A 15466-nucleotide genomic window follows, 5' to 3' on the forward strand; every position below is an offset into this window, starting at 1 on the left:
AATAACACAAATAAAATCTTCTGCGTATTCATTTTCTGAAATGTTCTTCCAACAAAATCATTTTCAGATATATTTATATCCTTTTCATGCTCATCTTTGTAAGTCTTGGGTTAAGAAATCTTTATCTGTAACTTGCTGAATACGGCAACCAATCATTTATTTATATTTTAGATCTACTTAATACCTCTATTCATCGGAAAGTCTTTTACAATAATATGTAGTAGGGATAATGAACTTGGGCCATCATCGACTGAGTATTCGCTAATAATTCATTTCTCATGGTAGCTCTACTTTAAAGAGATATAAGCTTCCTTAAGGATTTGAAGTTGTAGAGCAACTTTGAAGTGATGCAGGTGTTTGCCCAAACTTGAACTTAGTATTCATGTTAAGGAATAACTCTTACCCACAGGCTGGGGATATAAAAGAATCCTTTAGCAAGAATAACAGTTACTAATGCTACACACGATTCTCCAGGTAGAACTCGACACAGTCACATGATTATTTGTTCTGTATTGACATAGCAGAAACCAAGTGGTAGCCTTTGGGGAACTGAGTGGAATGGTCAAAATCAGAAGACCAAAGTCTAACTTGATCTTGAACACCATCACCCCTCCACCGCATTCCAGGCGGCTACATAAGCAGGCACACACTCACAGGTGACTTTGTGAGGTCATTTGTGCAAAGCAAGTGTTCATTTACTGTCATCTCCTTTCAGTTCCATGAATACCTGTTTCTTTCCTGATTATCGTCCTTTTCATATTCTGTTCTGGATTTCTAGAAAGCTCCTTACCCAAACATTGATGTGGGTCATTACTTCTATTCTCTTTTTTCTTAGCCCAAACAAATCAGCAGAGCTTTCCCCGAGTATGCTTTGAAAAGCACATCCAACTTTTGTAGCAACATGCACGGGACTGGAAGAGATGATGCTGAGTGAAATAAGTCAAGCAGAGAGAGTCAATTATCATATGGTTTCACTCATTTGTGGAGCATAACCAATAGCATGGAGGACAAGGGGCGTTAGAGAGGAGAAGGGAATTTGGGTAAATTGGAAGGGGAGGTGAACCATGAGAGACTATGGACTCTGAAAAACAGTCTGAGGGGTTTGAAGTGGCGGGGGGGGTGGGAGGTTGGGGTACCAGGTGGTGGGTATGATAGAGGGCACGGCTTGCATGGAGCACTGGGTGTGGTGAAAAAATAATGAATACTATTTTTCTGAAAATAAATAAATTGGGGGAAAAAAAAACACACACATCTACCCAATCCCTCTTATTTTGTGTCTCCTCTCTTTGTTTATTTTCAAACAAGACACTTATTTGACTTCCTGTTTATTATTTTTAACCTGTATTCCTCATTACAGTATATGCTCTTTGAGAGAAAATGTCTATTTTGTCCACTGCTGTATTTCCAAGCCATAGAGAATATGAGACAATGGACCTTTCATGTTTTGTTTGCTCAAAAGAATGGATCTTCTTGCTCATTCCTTATTGTTCATTTTGGGTTTTCATTTTCTAATACAAATTTCCATCCCTGAAGGCAAAAGCTATGTTTTATGTATCCTCCAATTCCATCCTTTAATAAATTCCTTCATTCTCCTTCCCCCATATATTCTGAATGTGATTTTACCTATTCCCTCTCAATGAGTGTTGTAGGTAAAGATGTTGGAGAACTCTCTCCTTTGAGAGTTCACTTAATATTTCTCCCAGATGAACTTACTGCCTCACAAAAGGGCTCTTTGTCTTTCGAGTTTAACCGGCTCTTTGTCTAGGCTGGTATCCAGCACCACAGGAGTAAAATGTCAATGCTCTCTATTTAATCAATGTTTTATTCTTGGCTTGTATTTCAATAGGGCGGATGAAGCAGCAATTCAAATGTTGTTGAAGATTTTTTTTTGTCTCTTTTTAATTTTTGATCTATGTTATGTGAATCTCAATAATTTATCACTTATTTGGAATCTGTAGAAATCCCTTGGAGAAATGTGCTACTCATTTGCTACAAGACACAACAGCTGTGCTGACACTACCAAAACCAAGGCTACCCTTCACTTGACCGAAGTGGTTATTTTACTACATTCAGCTATTTTTTTTTTTTTTTTGGTCAAAATTGCTAGATTTTATTGTTTGCAGAGCGGTGGTTTCCAAAGTTCTTTTTGTAGAACACTCATCTATAGTGATGTTTTGTCTTGCCCCCCACCCCACCCAGAATAGTTTAAATGGGCCAAGAATTTGGGAAACCAAGTATTAGCACGTTAACAGCTCTGAGACCTGTTAGAAAACCAATCATTTAATTTGGTTTAACTTTTAGCAGCTTCTCAGTGTATTTGGCTGTAACAGTGGTTCACCAAGTGTGGTCCCCTAGCCCACTTGGGAGCTTATCAGAAATCCAGATTCTTGGGCCCCACCCCATACCTACCAAACCCAAAACCCTAGGGCGCTGGGGAAGCCCAGCAATTTGTATTTTCTCAAGCCCTCCAAGAGAACTTGGATATATGCACAAGTTTGAGAACCACTGGACCGTGGAAATTTTGTATTGAGACTACCTTCCGACATCCTTGAGGATCCTGTATTCAAATCACCTGGGATACTCTTCGGTAGGTCTCCAGTGTGGCCCAGGGGGCTACATTTCTTACAAGTTTCCAGGTGCCATTGATGCGGTAGACCTGGGGAGTTTATTTCGAGTAGCAAGACCACAAGATATTTCCAATCAAAGCTAGAGCAGGCATGGCTAACATGCAAGGGAAGAATATTTGGTTTTGTTTTCACAATAGAAATCCTGGGCAAAGTGTTTCTTACTGCCCCCCCCCCCTTGAACAGCCCTTCTCTAGTTGTCATCCAGGGACTTTTGTTAGAAGACACAATGGCCACCACATGTTCCTCACCTGGCCACCCACCACAGCGTGGGTTCAGAAACACGGCAAAGGACCAAGTGAAGCAAGCCATTCTGGAGCAAGGGAATTTTTCTTGCACTTAACAAGAGAAAAGTTTATATTTACGATGTCCTGGAGAGCTACTGTAACCACTGTGAGATTCAGTTTCCTCTCTGACCAATTGGAAATATTAATAGTACCCGTGTTAACCGTTGTAAAGAGAATTAAGTGTTGCATTCTTGCAAGTGTTTACACTGGGGTATGTAGGAAGTATGTAAAAAATGATGAGGATGGCAACAAGGATGGTGATGGTCCCATGGAAAACTGAAACATCCTGTAGTCAGCCTCATGATTCAATGGGAAAAAGGATGGAAGGAAAGGTTGAATCATTTTAGTTTCCCTCCATGACTGGGGAATGCGTATTTTCCTCTTGATGCTCTCCTAATAGCTGCAGGAGTCAACCCCACCTGCCTAGATAGGCACCAGATTTGTTTGTTAAGTTGGGAAATTGCTGCTTATTTTCTTCTTTCTTGTATGATCAGGATAAAAACAGTCTTGTATAAAAGTTTCGAGCCTTCTCTCAGCTCAGAACGTTCCAAGGCTGATTCGGTGTTCAACTGGACTCCGGTTCTTTTGTAGTGTGGTTCTAGGCAGTAGGTCAGGGGGCCGCATGGTAAGAGGTTATGCGGCTCTAGACCCAGAAGACCGGGAACCACCCGTGGAAGGACGGAGTCAGTGGATCCCGAAGCAGGGGCAGCAAGAGGAGATGGGAAGGCCAGAGAGAGTTTGGGGTTGAATTTGAGGGAGAAGAGAGAATGTGAAAGAGCACCTCCTCTGATGAGAAAATTAATATGTGGTCCAAGAGGGATTTGGGGGAGTCACAGCCATGACCTGCATTTGCTATCCCTCCATCTCTTAGGGAGACATTGGGGACAAGCTGCACTGATTTGAGGATATCAGGCTTGTGATGTTCTTCTTCTTCTTTTTAAGATTTTATTTATTTATCTGAGAGAGAGAGAGTGGAAGCACATATGCTGGGGGGAAAGGTGGAGGGAGAAGGAAAAGCAGGCTCCCAGATCAGCAGGGAGCCTGGTGCATGGCTCGATCCCGGGACCCTGGACCATGACATGAGCCGAAGGCAGATGCTTAACCAACGGAGCCACCCAGGCACCCCTCAGGCTTGTGACATTCTTCATTTTTGACAACGTGCAGAGACTGACCTTGAGGTAATCTGGTATGGTTACCTCATGGTTCAATATTTTATAAATATAAGTATTTATTACATTTATAATCAGAAGGAATAATACCCCTCTCTCCTAGCCTCTCTCTCTGCCTCTCTCTTTTATGAAATGAGCAAGGTCCTTAATTTTAAACATCCATCTTTGTCTAAATTAGTGACTCTCAAGTGGGGGTAGTTTCACACCCCCCTCAGGGGGCATTTGGCAGGGTCTGGAGACAATTTGGCTTATGACAAAAGGTGGTGGGTGTTACTGGCATCTATGGGGCAGGGGGCCAGGACTGTTGCTAAACATTGTACAACTATAGGTTAGCATCCCATAACAAGGAATTCTCTGGTCCAAACTGTTCATAGGGCTGATGTTAAGAAACTCTGGTCTAAATTATTAGAAAATTTCTTTCCTCAATTAGAACTTCCAGTGATGATTTGGATAATTCCTCTGATTATAATTTACATACTTCCAATAATTATAATTCCAACAGAAAAAAAAAATTCTAAATATCAGAAACCTTGACGATTCTTAGGGACCTTCCTTCTACCTTATTATCTACCACAGTAAAAACCCTTAATAAACTAGCAATTTTCTCTAGAGATTCCAACCGTAATAATAAACTTAATTAACCAATAAATAAAATGTCCAACATTAATTACTTTGGAAATTTGCTTGCCAGTAATACAGTGTATGTTGAGTTTTATCTGATTAGCATGGCTAGTGTTTTCAATGAAACTTCCAGCTTAGAGAAGCTATTGCCAAGCATTCGAAGAGGCAGTGAGGCCAAATGGGAAGAGCCTTGTGTGGTTTCCCTGAGCTTGGTCCTAGGTCTAGCTCTGTCACCAGTGAGCGTGGCAATTCACGTCACTTCTCTTAAGCTTGACTGCCTTACCAGCAAAATCAGTAGGAATGGGATTAAATTCATGGTAAGTTTCTCTTCTGCTTCACTCTAAACTCTGATTCAGAGCCTTTGCCTCCGTGAGAAATAGTGCCTTTCAGTTGACCTTTGAAGACCATTCAGTAAAGTTCAGCTCAGCCTGAAGCTCAAGGAAGTGCCTGCTATTTCGAAAAAAATAAGGCAAGAAAGGAGGAGTCTATGGCAAGTTGCCACCATTTAAGTGAATTTATCTAAATGGAAATTTAACATTTTCCCCTACCAAGAAAAATCTGGATCCAAATAGAATGTGAAAAATAGTAAAAACTACATTCCCACAGAAGAAAACAATGAATCAAAACTAACATCTGTTGATCTTCTTCTTCGTCTTCTTCTTCTTTTTTTTTCCCAGTCAGGCCAACACAGTACTAGTTCACTCCCCTTATTCTCCCCCTTCCAAAAACAAGTAAAATAACAAATTAAAAAAAAAACAAAACATAAAAACAATTTGCATTGAGTTCATTGTAACAGAATGTAAACCAAAACACATCTTTGAAGTTCCCAGCACAGATGGCGGGTCCAGCTCTCCCATGGTAGATGCAGAGCAAAAAAAGTGACTGAGCCACAGGAAGTTGAGGAGACCACAAATATCTAGCAGCACAGACACGGCCCAGAACTGCCCCTGTCCAACAGGAGATGCATTAAGCCTATACATCTCTCTGAAGCAGTCTGTTGCTGGGCTTGTGAGGGAAGTCCTTCTTTCAACTTGAACTTGTCAGTAGAGTCTTACGTAACAGCAACAGGACATGCTCCCTTGAACCCCGTGTTTTAGTGGGAGAGATGGATTTGTGCTGCTTTGTTAATGTCTACCACCTGGTTCCTATGGGGTGACTCAGAACAGGCCTTTTTAAGAGAGCTTCCAGAAGCCTGGAGTCATGTTGAGCAAACTTTTTTGACCCGAACACATAGTTAGAAATAACTGTTACGCTGTTACCTGGTTTATAAGTGTATGCTCTTCTCAAACATATGCACACACAAACATACACAGAGTTCCCCCAGAGGATCACATTTGCTTGGATCTTGCTTGTTTGGGGACCTACATACCAGTTCCTTCTGCCCAGATCACTTTTCCTACCCTATTCTCTCATTGCCTTATCTGTCTAGATGACGTTTACTCATCACATATGTTCCTTCCATATCACTGAAGGCCGCAATCTGTCTCTAAGTGCTGTGGTTCAATATTAGAGAAGTCCCAGGGGAAAACTGTCCACTCATTTGTAGTAAGACTGAATAAGCAAGTAAAATCATCAGGTTTTTTAAATATCATTTTGATTAGAAAAAATAGGGACACCATTGATTATTACTTCAATTAGTGCTGTTTGCTCTTTTTTTTTTTAAGTATCTCAAATCATGTAAGAATTAAAGTTTCTTGGTGGTATAAAATAATTTTTTTTAAAGATTTGTTTATTTACTTTAGAAAGAGATAGAGAGAACATGTGTGAGCAGGGGAGAGGCAGAGGGAGAAAGAATCCCCAGTCACTCCCACATGGGACTTCATCTAAATGACTCTGAGGTCATGACCTGAGCCAAAACCAAGAGTTGGACACTTAACCTACTAAGCTATGTAGACACCCCATGTTTAAAGGATTTTGAGAGTCTTATTGACTTAGCACAGTCCCTTAAATGTTACACATCAGGTTACTGAGCTCCAGACAAGGATAAGTGACCTTCTAAAGCCCATCCAGTTTATAAGGGCACAACTAGGATGAATGATCCTGCCCTAAAACACAGAATTCCCCTCCACAAGCACAAATAATTTATCTCATCAATATGTTATGAAGGTAATGTGTCACCCACAATCTCTATTAACAGTTGAATGTAACAATTCTACAAACATAAAAAAGATCGTTGGTATTCAAAAGTGTGCAAGACTCACAAGAAACTACAAAGATGAATTCTATACAGTCCTTGCCTTTAATATCTTAATTATACCCATATTCTTCCTTTTTGTTTAACCCATAACACAATTCTATTGTGGCAAACGCTACACTGTTCCCATTTTTGAAATGAGAAAGTCCTGTTGCTGGTAATCTGCAAAACAGTGATTCAGAAGAGCCTGAGGCTTCTATGCCTGCCATGCACAGGTACTCTGAGAACTCAGAGAAAGGAAAGGTTGACTGTGGTTGGGGATTTGTGGAAGGCTTCTTGGAGAATTTAGGATTTCAAGCATGTGATAGATTTCAACAAAAAGACTATCTACGGTGGAGGGAACCAAAGGACCAAAGAAGAAAAGTGGAACAAAAATTCTAGACCTAGTACTTGGAGGATGTGGCTGTGTCAGCTTTCTAGGAAACCAGCAATTCCCAAGAGGTGTTCCATAGAGCACCGTCTCTGTTGGATGTCAGCCGGGGTTCAACAGTGTTCTATGGTCAAATAGGTTTGGAAAATGCTGGATTAAAAGGTTTGACAGGCAGTTTACCACAGTACTGCGCAGAGCCTTGAATAGGTTGATGTGCTTTATGAGGGAATAAAACCCAGAGCATTTCTCAGATTTATTTGACCAGAGAACATCCATTTATTTTTTCCTTTCTTAAAAAGCAGTTGACAGACTAATGTTCCATAGGCCATATGTAAGAGAAATAATGCTGTTTGCTGTGGGAAATATTAACAGAAATGAACATTAGGAAAATTGGTTTGATAATGGTGGGAAAGGTTTCCTTAGAAGGAGGTGAGGGGCAGACATGAAGAGCAGATAGAAGGTCAGGGTAGGCATGTTGGCGAGATGACCTAAAGATGAGTTCTGGAAATGGGAATAAAAATTCACAAATCACTGTGCCCTATAAAAGAAAAAAAAAAATGGAAACAATAGCAAAATACTAGACACAGACTGGGTTTTAGATGGTTTTGAGAAATTATTTTATATGTTAATTTTATATTATAATAGCATTGTGGTTTTAGAAAAATCTCCATTGTGATTTTAGAAAAATCTTCATCTGCTAGATACTTAACTGAAATATTTATGGGTAAAATGTTTTACTTTAAAAGAATGCAGTTCTTAAAAAAGGAGTAGGTGAAGCAGGAATAGCAAGATGTTGATAAGGCTAATGAGTTAGATAATTTCCTTGACTTTTATGTATGCTTGCATATTTCCATAATAACAAGTTAAAAATAAAATCAAGGAGAGATTGGGAAGGCATATTCTTCACTATCTTAGGTTGGGCTCCCTAGGAAATTGGCTCTGGGGTAGAGATTTGCATGCAATGCTCTCAAGGTGAAACCCCATGAGGGAATGCAGAAACAGAACTGGGCCCCAGGGGATGCTGAAATCACAGCAAGGCATCAGCCGCTCCAGGCTGGGATGGCCCTCAGGTCACCTGATGTCAGGGAGCCAGCCTTTCATGTCCCTCCACCTTCCCTCCCATCCACATACACATATTGGCCAGTCATTGGATTGTGAAACATCCCTAGAGAATCCCTTAGGACAGGGCACTATTTGGCTAACACTTCCCAGAGGAGGACTCCAGGGTCAAGAATCTGAGCTTACAGCAACTGAGGTAATAAGAACCTCATTCCTGTATGAGGAATCTGGATGGCATACATGGCACCCAACACACTCTCCATTTCTTCATCTTTAAACATTTATAACAATGACATTTTTCTTCCATGCCGCATGCCGTTGATGATTATATGTGTGTTTGTTGTTTTGCTGGCTGTTATAAAAGAGTGGCATATTTGCATAAAAGGGGCATGTGTTGACAAGAAATAGATCTATTGCTTTAAATTCATCTTGCAAGTGGTTTTCATTGAAAGAGCAGGAAACTAATGTCCTTTTAAAACTTTATTAAAATCATCTGGATATACTCAACCTAATAAAACCAGAGTACACGGCTGCTGAACTTCCTGTAGCTTTAGATATAGAGCAAAGAGAGGCTTATGTGATATCCTACATTTGAAATTGTGTAGAAAGATATGTTAGTGGCCTAAGTAAATATGTATTTTATAAAGCAGATTCACAAATAGCCTTCCTGCTCTGTTTCTGTTGGTGTGACTTTCTGTATGTCTTTGGCATTCTGTCTCACTTGGTGTCTTCATTCTCTGTGCATCTGTATACATTGGTGCTATTTTACTGGGGCTGCTGTCTTTTCTGTTTGGTCAAAGACATTTCCCTTCTCCACTCAAGAAAGGTCAATTCTGAAGTGAAACTTTGCCAAGAGCTGAATCTCCCCCAGCTTAAGAGGCATTTCAATTCTCACTTAAAGAGGCAAGTTGTACCTTCATCATAATTGGATTCTTCTTAATCTAGCCATTTTAATGATTAATTATAAATGGGAGCTCCAAGAGGGGTGGGGTGGCCATATTTAATGAGGTCACTCAGGTAGCGGAGGCTCTCGTTTGGGTATTGCGATCTTGTACTGACTTTTTGCAAAAAAGGGTCAAATAATCTGGACCTTGTTGTTGAGTTACTTTTGAGAAAATGTCACTACTGGAAATTAGGGATGTAAATGCATGTAAGTACACACAAACCCAAACCTCTACCAAAATCTAGCATACAATTTCAATTACATTTGATTCTGGGGTTCTGAAATGCAAAGGAAAACACAGAACACTGTTGGATAAAACTCCTGTGCAATAGGGAACTAGGAGGAAGTCTTGAATAGCATTACTCCAGCCAACATACACAAGCTTAACATTACTTTTTGAACCTATGGCCATGTGCATTAAAGATGAATATTTTGCCTATGAAAAATTAATGTCCCAGATTACCATTGTTTCTTTGTGAAATGGAGTATGCAAAATGTCCTTTAAAAATGCATCCTTTTGGTGAATAGATTGCTTTTCCTCTTTTGGCTTGTGCTACTAGTTGGAAAGGCCCCTGAAGGAGTGTTAAGCAAATGAGCAAATAGTTATAAAAGTGCCAACTAGATTCACGGGAGCATGGAGATGGATGGAATCAGTGAGTGAGACCAATTTTCATCCTGTGTGAAACAAACAAAATGTCCTTTCTCCTTTCTTTCTTTCTTTCTTTTTCTTTTTCTTTTTCTTCTTCTTCTTCTTTTTTTTTTTTTGCTTGATCCTTTAAAAAGGTATATGCTTATCACTCTTTTCTTGGTTAACAGATACATTTTTAAACAAAGAAGACTCTTTTTGAAGGCCAGTATAAAAAGAACCCAGCTAAAGAAGATGGAGCTGGCCTGGGGGCTCTGTGAGTTATCAGGTAAATGTTATGTCTGGAGTACAGACCGAGATAACCAAGCCTCATGGGGGCCTTGGATCAATCTAATTCTGATGAATGACCAGTTTGGTAAATATTATTTACATTACTACACAAGTCGGCTCTGTTCCATTCATGTTTGAACAACCCACAGAGTCTGCTGTGGTGTGGCCTCTCGAGTAATCCCCACAGACTGGCTTTCCCCACTGTTAACTCACAATTAGAAGGATAATTAGTAATGAGGGCGCTTTGCTTTTGAACTAAAAATGAAAACATGAGTGAATAGCTCAATAATCTAGAATTGCAGCCATTCATGAGCCACAGACCTCAAAACTCTATTCTCCAATGATCCACGAAGATGGTAGAATTACATTAAAAAATTTGCTTCTCTTTTTGTTTTAAAGAATGCCATTGTTAAACAGGACAGGATTTCAAAAGAAAAACATTTCAAGCATAGTTTTATCCCTCTTATACACGTTTTTCTTTATCTGCATTTTCTTCCTCTCTTTATTTACCTGTATTCATTTATTCACTTATTCATTCTGTAAGTCTTACTAGGCACTAACATGTGTCAGTCAGTGGTTTAGGCCAGAGATCAGCAAACATTTTCCATGATGGGCCACATAGTAAAAGACTGAGATTTTGGGGGCCACCCAGGCTCAGTTACAACTGCTCAGGTAAACCATTGCAGGGCAAAGGAAGCCCCAGACAATAAGGAAACATGTTTGGTGGTGTTCCAATAAAACTTTATTTATAAAACAGGTGGTGTGTCAGATTTGGCCAGCTGGCCACAGTTGGCCAAACCCTGCCACAAGGCCATGGAATTATCAAGACCAAAAAGTAGACAAAATCTCATTGAACATACACTGCAGCTGAAGGAGACAGATAATAACAAACAAAAAGTTTCAGAGAGTAACAAGTATAATAACAAGTAACAAGTACGATGAATTAGAATCATAGTATACTTCAATTTGGTGCTCTATTTTACTGAATATTAATTTGTGACTGTTTTATACATAGCTACACTATCTTCATATTTATTGGCCTCACACTATATTGCCTCGTTGCTTATCCCATATTTTACTTAATCTTTCCTCTTTGTGTATATTTAGCTAAACCTAATTTGTAAGCACCCAAATGAAGGAAACAAATAAATCCAGGTGTTCATTTTACAAGAAACTTTCTAATTCTTTGTTTCTGCTTTAGCCATATAAGTCCTGTAATTCTAAATAAGGAGAAAAGCAGACACGAGGAAGGTAAATGTGTTTTCCCTATGCAAGAAAAAAAAAATTGTCCATGTCAGATATCCTACAGTTTCACGGTGGTCCTAAAAATCAGGCTCCAGAAGCCTGGATAGTTTTGAAGAAAGGGAGCTAATAAGTGGGAACTCACACTTCCTGTTGATGTCCTGTATTTTGCCACTAGGCATTAGCCCTTCACAGTTTACCATATCAGAAACAATAATATGGGGCACCTGGGTGGCTCAGTGGGTTAAAGCCTCTGCCTTCAGCTTGGGTGATGATCCCAGGATCCTGGGTCTGAGCCCCGCATCAGGCTCTCTGCTCGGTGGGGAGCCTGCTTCCCCCTCTCTCTCTGCTTCCCTCTCTGCCTGCTTGTGATCTCTGTCTGTCAAATAAATAAATAAATCTTTAAAAAAAAAGAAAGAAACAAAAATCTCTCAGAGGAAGATGCTCTTATTCAAACCCATCATGCATTGATTGAGTGCTGACTGGATGCAAAGCGCAGTTCGTGACTCTGTGTTATGGGAAGGGTCTGGGATGCATCTGATAAAGCCCCTTCTCTCCACGTGGCAACAGGGACCTACAGGGATGGGACAGATTCAAACCCAGCAGTGTCGAGTGATGGGATATACCGGAGGCAAACCTTACACCCTTCTGCTTAGGGTTCCACATGCGTGGAACCACTTCTCTTTCAGAAGTATTTGCTCCTCATTTGCTCTCCTCCTTGGGAGGAAGGTAACCTCTTTAGTAGGAGTGACTGGAAAAACTTAGGGGTGCCAGGCTTTCTGTATTCTGAATTCCTGTTTTAGGTACGACAGTGACAAACATCTATTACTAGAGTTTCTCTGTGCCACACAGCAATCTTCATCTGTTCAGTCCTCGTCACAGTCCTGGGAGGTGCGACCATTACCATCCCCTTCTGACAGATGAGGAGACTGTTTCAGGGACATGGAGAGATGGGGTTTGCTGCTTGGCTAATGAATGGCGCGGGCAGCTGCACTCACACATGTGATGCCACCATCCGTGCTCTCAACTCCTCTGCTCTGCGACTCACCTGAGACCTGAGAGTGTTCTGTTCTATTCTGCCATGATAGAAGCATCCCTGGGAAGAGACAGGATCCATGCTTTGCTCATACCCTCTCTGTCTCTGATGGAGAAAAACAAGCAATTTCTGTGTGCAGGTACACGGCTTTCTTTGGGTGAGCGGTACCGGTTGCGAGATTTGGCAGAGATGGATGGAAAAACCAATCCATCTTCTTGAAATGAGCAATATCGATAATAAAACAAGTATTTTCATCTCTCTTGGCTTCACTCCTGTATCTATTTTCTAAATCTTGGTTCTCAATGTAGAGGGAAAACTATGTGATTCGTTCTTCCCCTTAAGCTCTAACATAGGCATGACGAGCAGCAGTAGTAAAGAGACGCTAACAATCATCCCGGCCCCGCAGCATGGTGCTAAACGCTTCCGTTATGTATTGTCTCTCTGAATTTTCACCGCAAGCCCAAATGAGTCAGTACTACATTTCCCAGAAGGGATTAAATTTTAGGCTGTCAGATAGGCTTCTGGTAAATAAAAGGGGGAATGACTGTTTTATTGGCTACATGGCATACTAACAGGCAAGCCCAACACTTGACGGCAATGGTCTTTGATGTCAACATCAAATAATTTGGCTTCTCACAGCGTCACTCATGAGAGCTGATATTTCACTCAGAAGTCAAAATACTTCGGTGGTACTGGTTAGCAAAAGCAGGATGAAATTAGGTGAAGGTACTTCATTTGAAAATCTCTTTGATCTGTCGACTTCTTCTCAGCTCCTCTGGCATTACCCCAGACAAGCCACCATCATCTCTCACTTGTGTTACTGAAACAGCCCCCATACCGTCAACCATATGTATGCTTGTCCATGTCAAATGTCTTCTCTATAATAAGGAAGCACGATCTTGTTAAAGGTCACTCTTCCACACAGAACACCTGTCTTCCAATATTTCTTAAGACGAAGATCAAAATTCTCAACACACCCATCAAAGCTCTGTAAGGTCTGTTCCCTGTCTGCAGCTCCAGCCGTGTCTCCTCCTCCTCCCCTTTCTGTGCCCCATCTGTACTGGTCTAGTTCCATTCCTGGGCTATCTCATACTCCTTCCTGATCTGCTCACTGTTCCCTCTCCCCGAAATATCCTTCCCTATCTCGGTTTTCACGTCCACAAACATACTTGTCTTTCAGGTTTCAGCTGAAATGTTGCTTCCTCAGAATTTCTTAACCCCCCAGCCTAGGTCTCCTTGTTCCTATCCTATTCCTATAATCTATAGGACTTACCTCAATTTGTATTTATTGGGTGTTTTTCATTACTTGTTTTTGTCTGACTTTATCTAAATAAGGCTCCATGAGGGCAAGGTCCAATTCTGCCTTGCTCACCACTTTGCTCTCAGTGCCCAGCACGGTACCTGGCACATACTCATCCTGTACATATTATTGAATTGGGGCCACAGAATACAGTTGTGCAGGCTGTGTACTGTCCATCTCCAGGGGCAGCATCCACATAAACAATGATATCAGTGGTGCTGCCCCGTGATGGGCAATACAGCAGCCCTGTATTGAAAGACAGAATGAGTGAATAAATGAATGAGTAAATAAAACCATTGATACAGAACTGTCTTTGTGGGTAAAACGATATTTGATGTCCAGTATTTCCTAAAAACTATAAAATTCCATGTAGTTATATACGTCCTGCATACTTGTCACACAGAAGTGATGATTTGCGCATTTTATCTGTTCTGAATGAGATCGTTTTTGCTCTTACTTGAATTCCACAAACACTCTTTCAGAATCCTGAACTTGGTCCACAACCCTCCAGGTGCCAGTATAAAGTCCCTCTTTGGCTTTTTAATTGCACAGGGATCTCATTTTTAACTTGCAGGTGAAAATGAGCTGAAGCTGTATTCCACTTGTGAGTCAAAGTATGTTTTTAATACAGTATTCTTATTCAATGGGGCCCTTGAGTAATATCTGCAATGTATTATAATATGCTGATAAAATATATACAACCCTTGGGGGAAGAAAAAAGTGACACCCCAATGAAGATTATAGATCACAGTATCGAAACCTGGATTAGCTAGCACAGGGGACTTTAGATAACGAAGTGTCTCCTGGAGATAATAAATCCTGGCCGTGATACCAATCTCAAAGTCTTGCCACACATCTCCAATCTATGTATGACCCCAGGCTTCCCTGCAGCAGAAAATGAGCCATGATTATTACTCATGCCATTTATTAATAAACTTGTAAAGGGTAGTGGCACAGAAAAGTAAAATGGGAATGCTTCTTCGTGCACTTGGGGTGGGTGAACTGTGGTTTCCTAGGACCAAGAATTGTTATATTATCCCCAATACTGTTACTATTTTACCTTGTATCTGAAATTTCTGCCTTCTACAGGGAGACTGTAAGTTCCCCAAGGACAAGACCTATGTCTTAAATTTGTTTTTGTACCTAACTTACATGACCTTGACAGTACCTTGAACGTAGAGAGTTTCCTGGTCTTGATACTCACTGGATGACTGAACGAAATTTCTGTGCCAAATGGCTTAATTAAACCAGAGTTAAAATTCCACACTGCCCCCCAAACCTTACTATATTGATTTTTCAGACTAAGAACACAGTATTGACTTGGGCAAGTTTCTCATCTGGAGTTAGCCCATGAGATACTAGATACCCTGATGCACCACTCATAGACTCCTTCGGGAGTGAAGGACTTCCTCTCCCAGCTGCTGGCAGTACAGATAGGCAGCAACCCTCGGTTATCTGCCCCCTTTGGGAAAAGACCAGTAAGGGAAGCTGCCTTGCCACTGCAGGACTGGCCTCTGCCAATAACGGATTAACAAGAGTTTATAATGACCAGGCCCTCTCTCCAACTCAGGATGCTGTTGTGGGACCTCCCCATCTCCAGAGCTTCCAATGGGGTCCACTGAGGCCTTTGCTGAGAACACAGTACAATCCACTTCTCTCTGTGTCCCATCCGGCTTTTGTCCCACCCCTGTCCACAGGTGCTGAT

At 40.9% G+C, this 15466-nt stretch overlaps 1 long non-coding RNA gene across 3 annotated transcripts in view; it reads right to left on the reverse strand.

The window, feature by feature from the left end:
* The window catches only part of LOC122909289, a 311611-nt gene that overhangs the window by 142592 nt on the left and 153553 nt on the right, over positions 1 to 15466 (reverse strand). The gene's annotated exons all lie outside the window — the stretch shown is intronic.

The sequence above is a fragment of the Neovison vison genome, chromosome 6 (genome assembly GCF_020171115.1).
Source record: "Neovison vison isolate M4711 chromosome 6, ASM_NN_V1, whole genome shotgun sequence".
NCBI classification, from domain to species: domain Eukaryota; kingdom Metazoa; phylum Chordata; class Mammalia; order Carnivora; family Mustelidae; genus Neogale; species Neogale vison.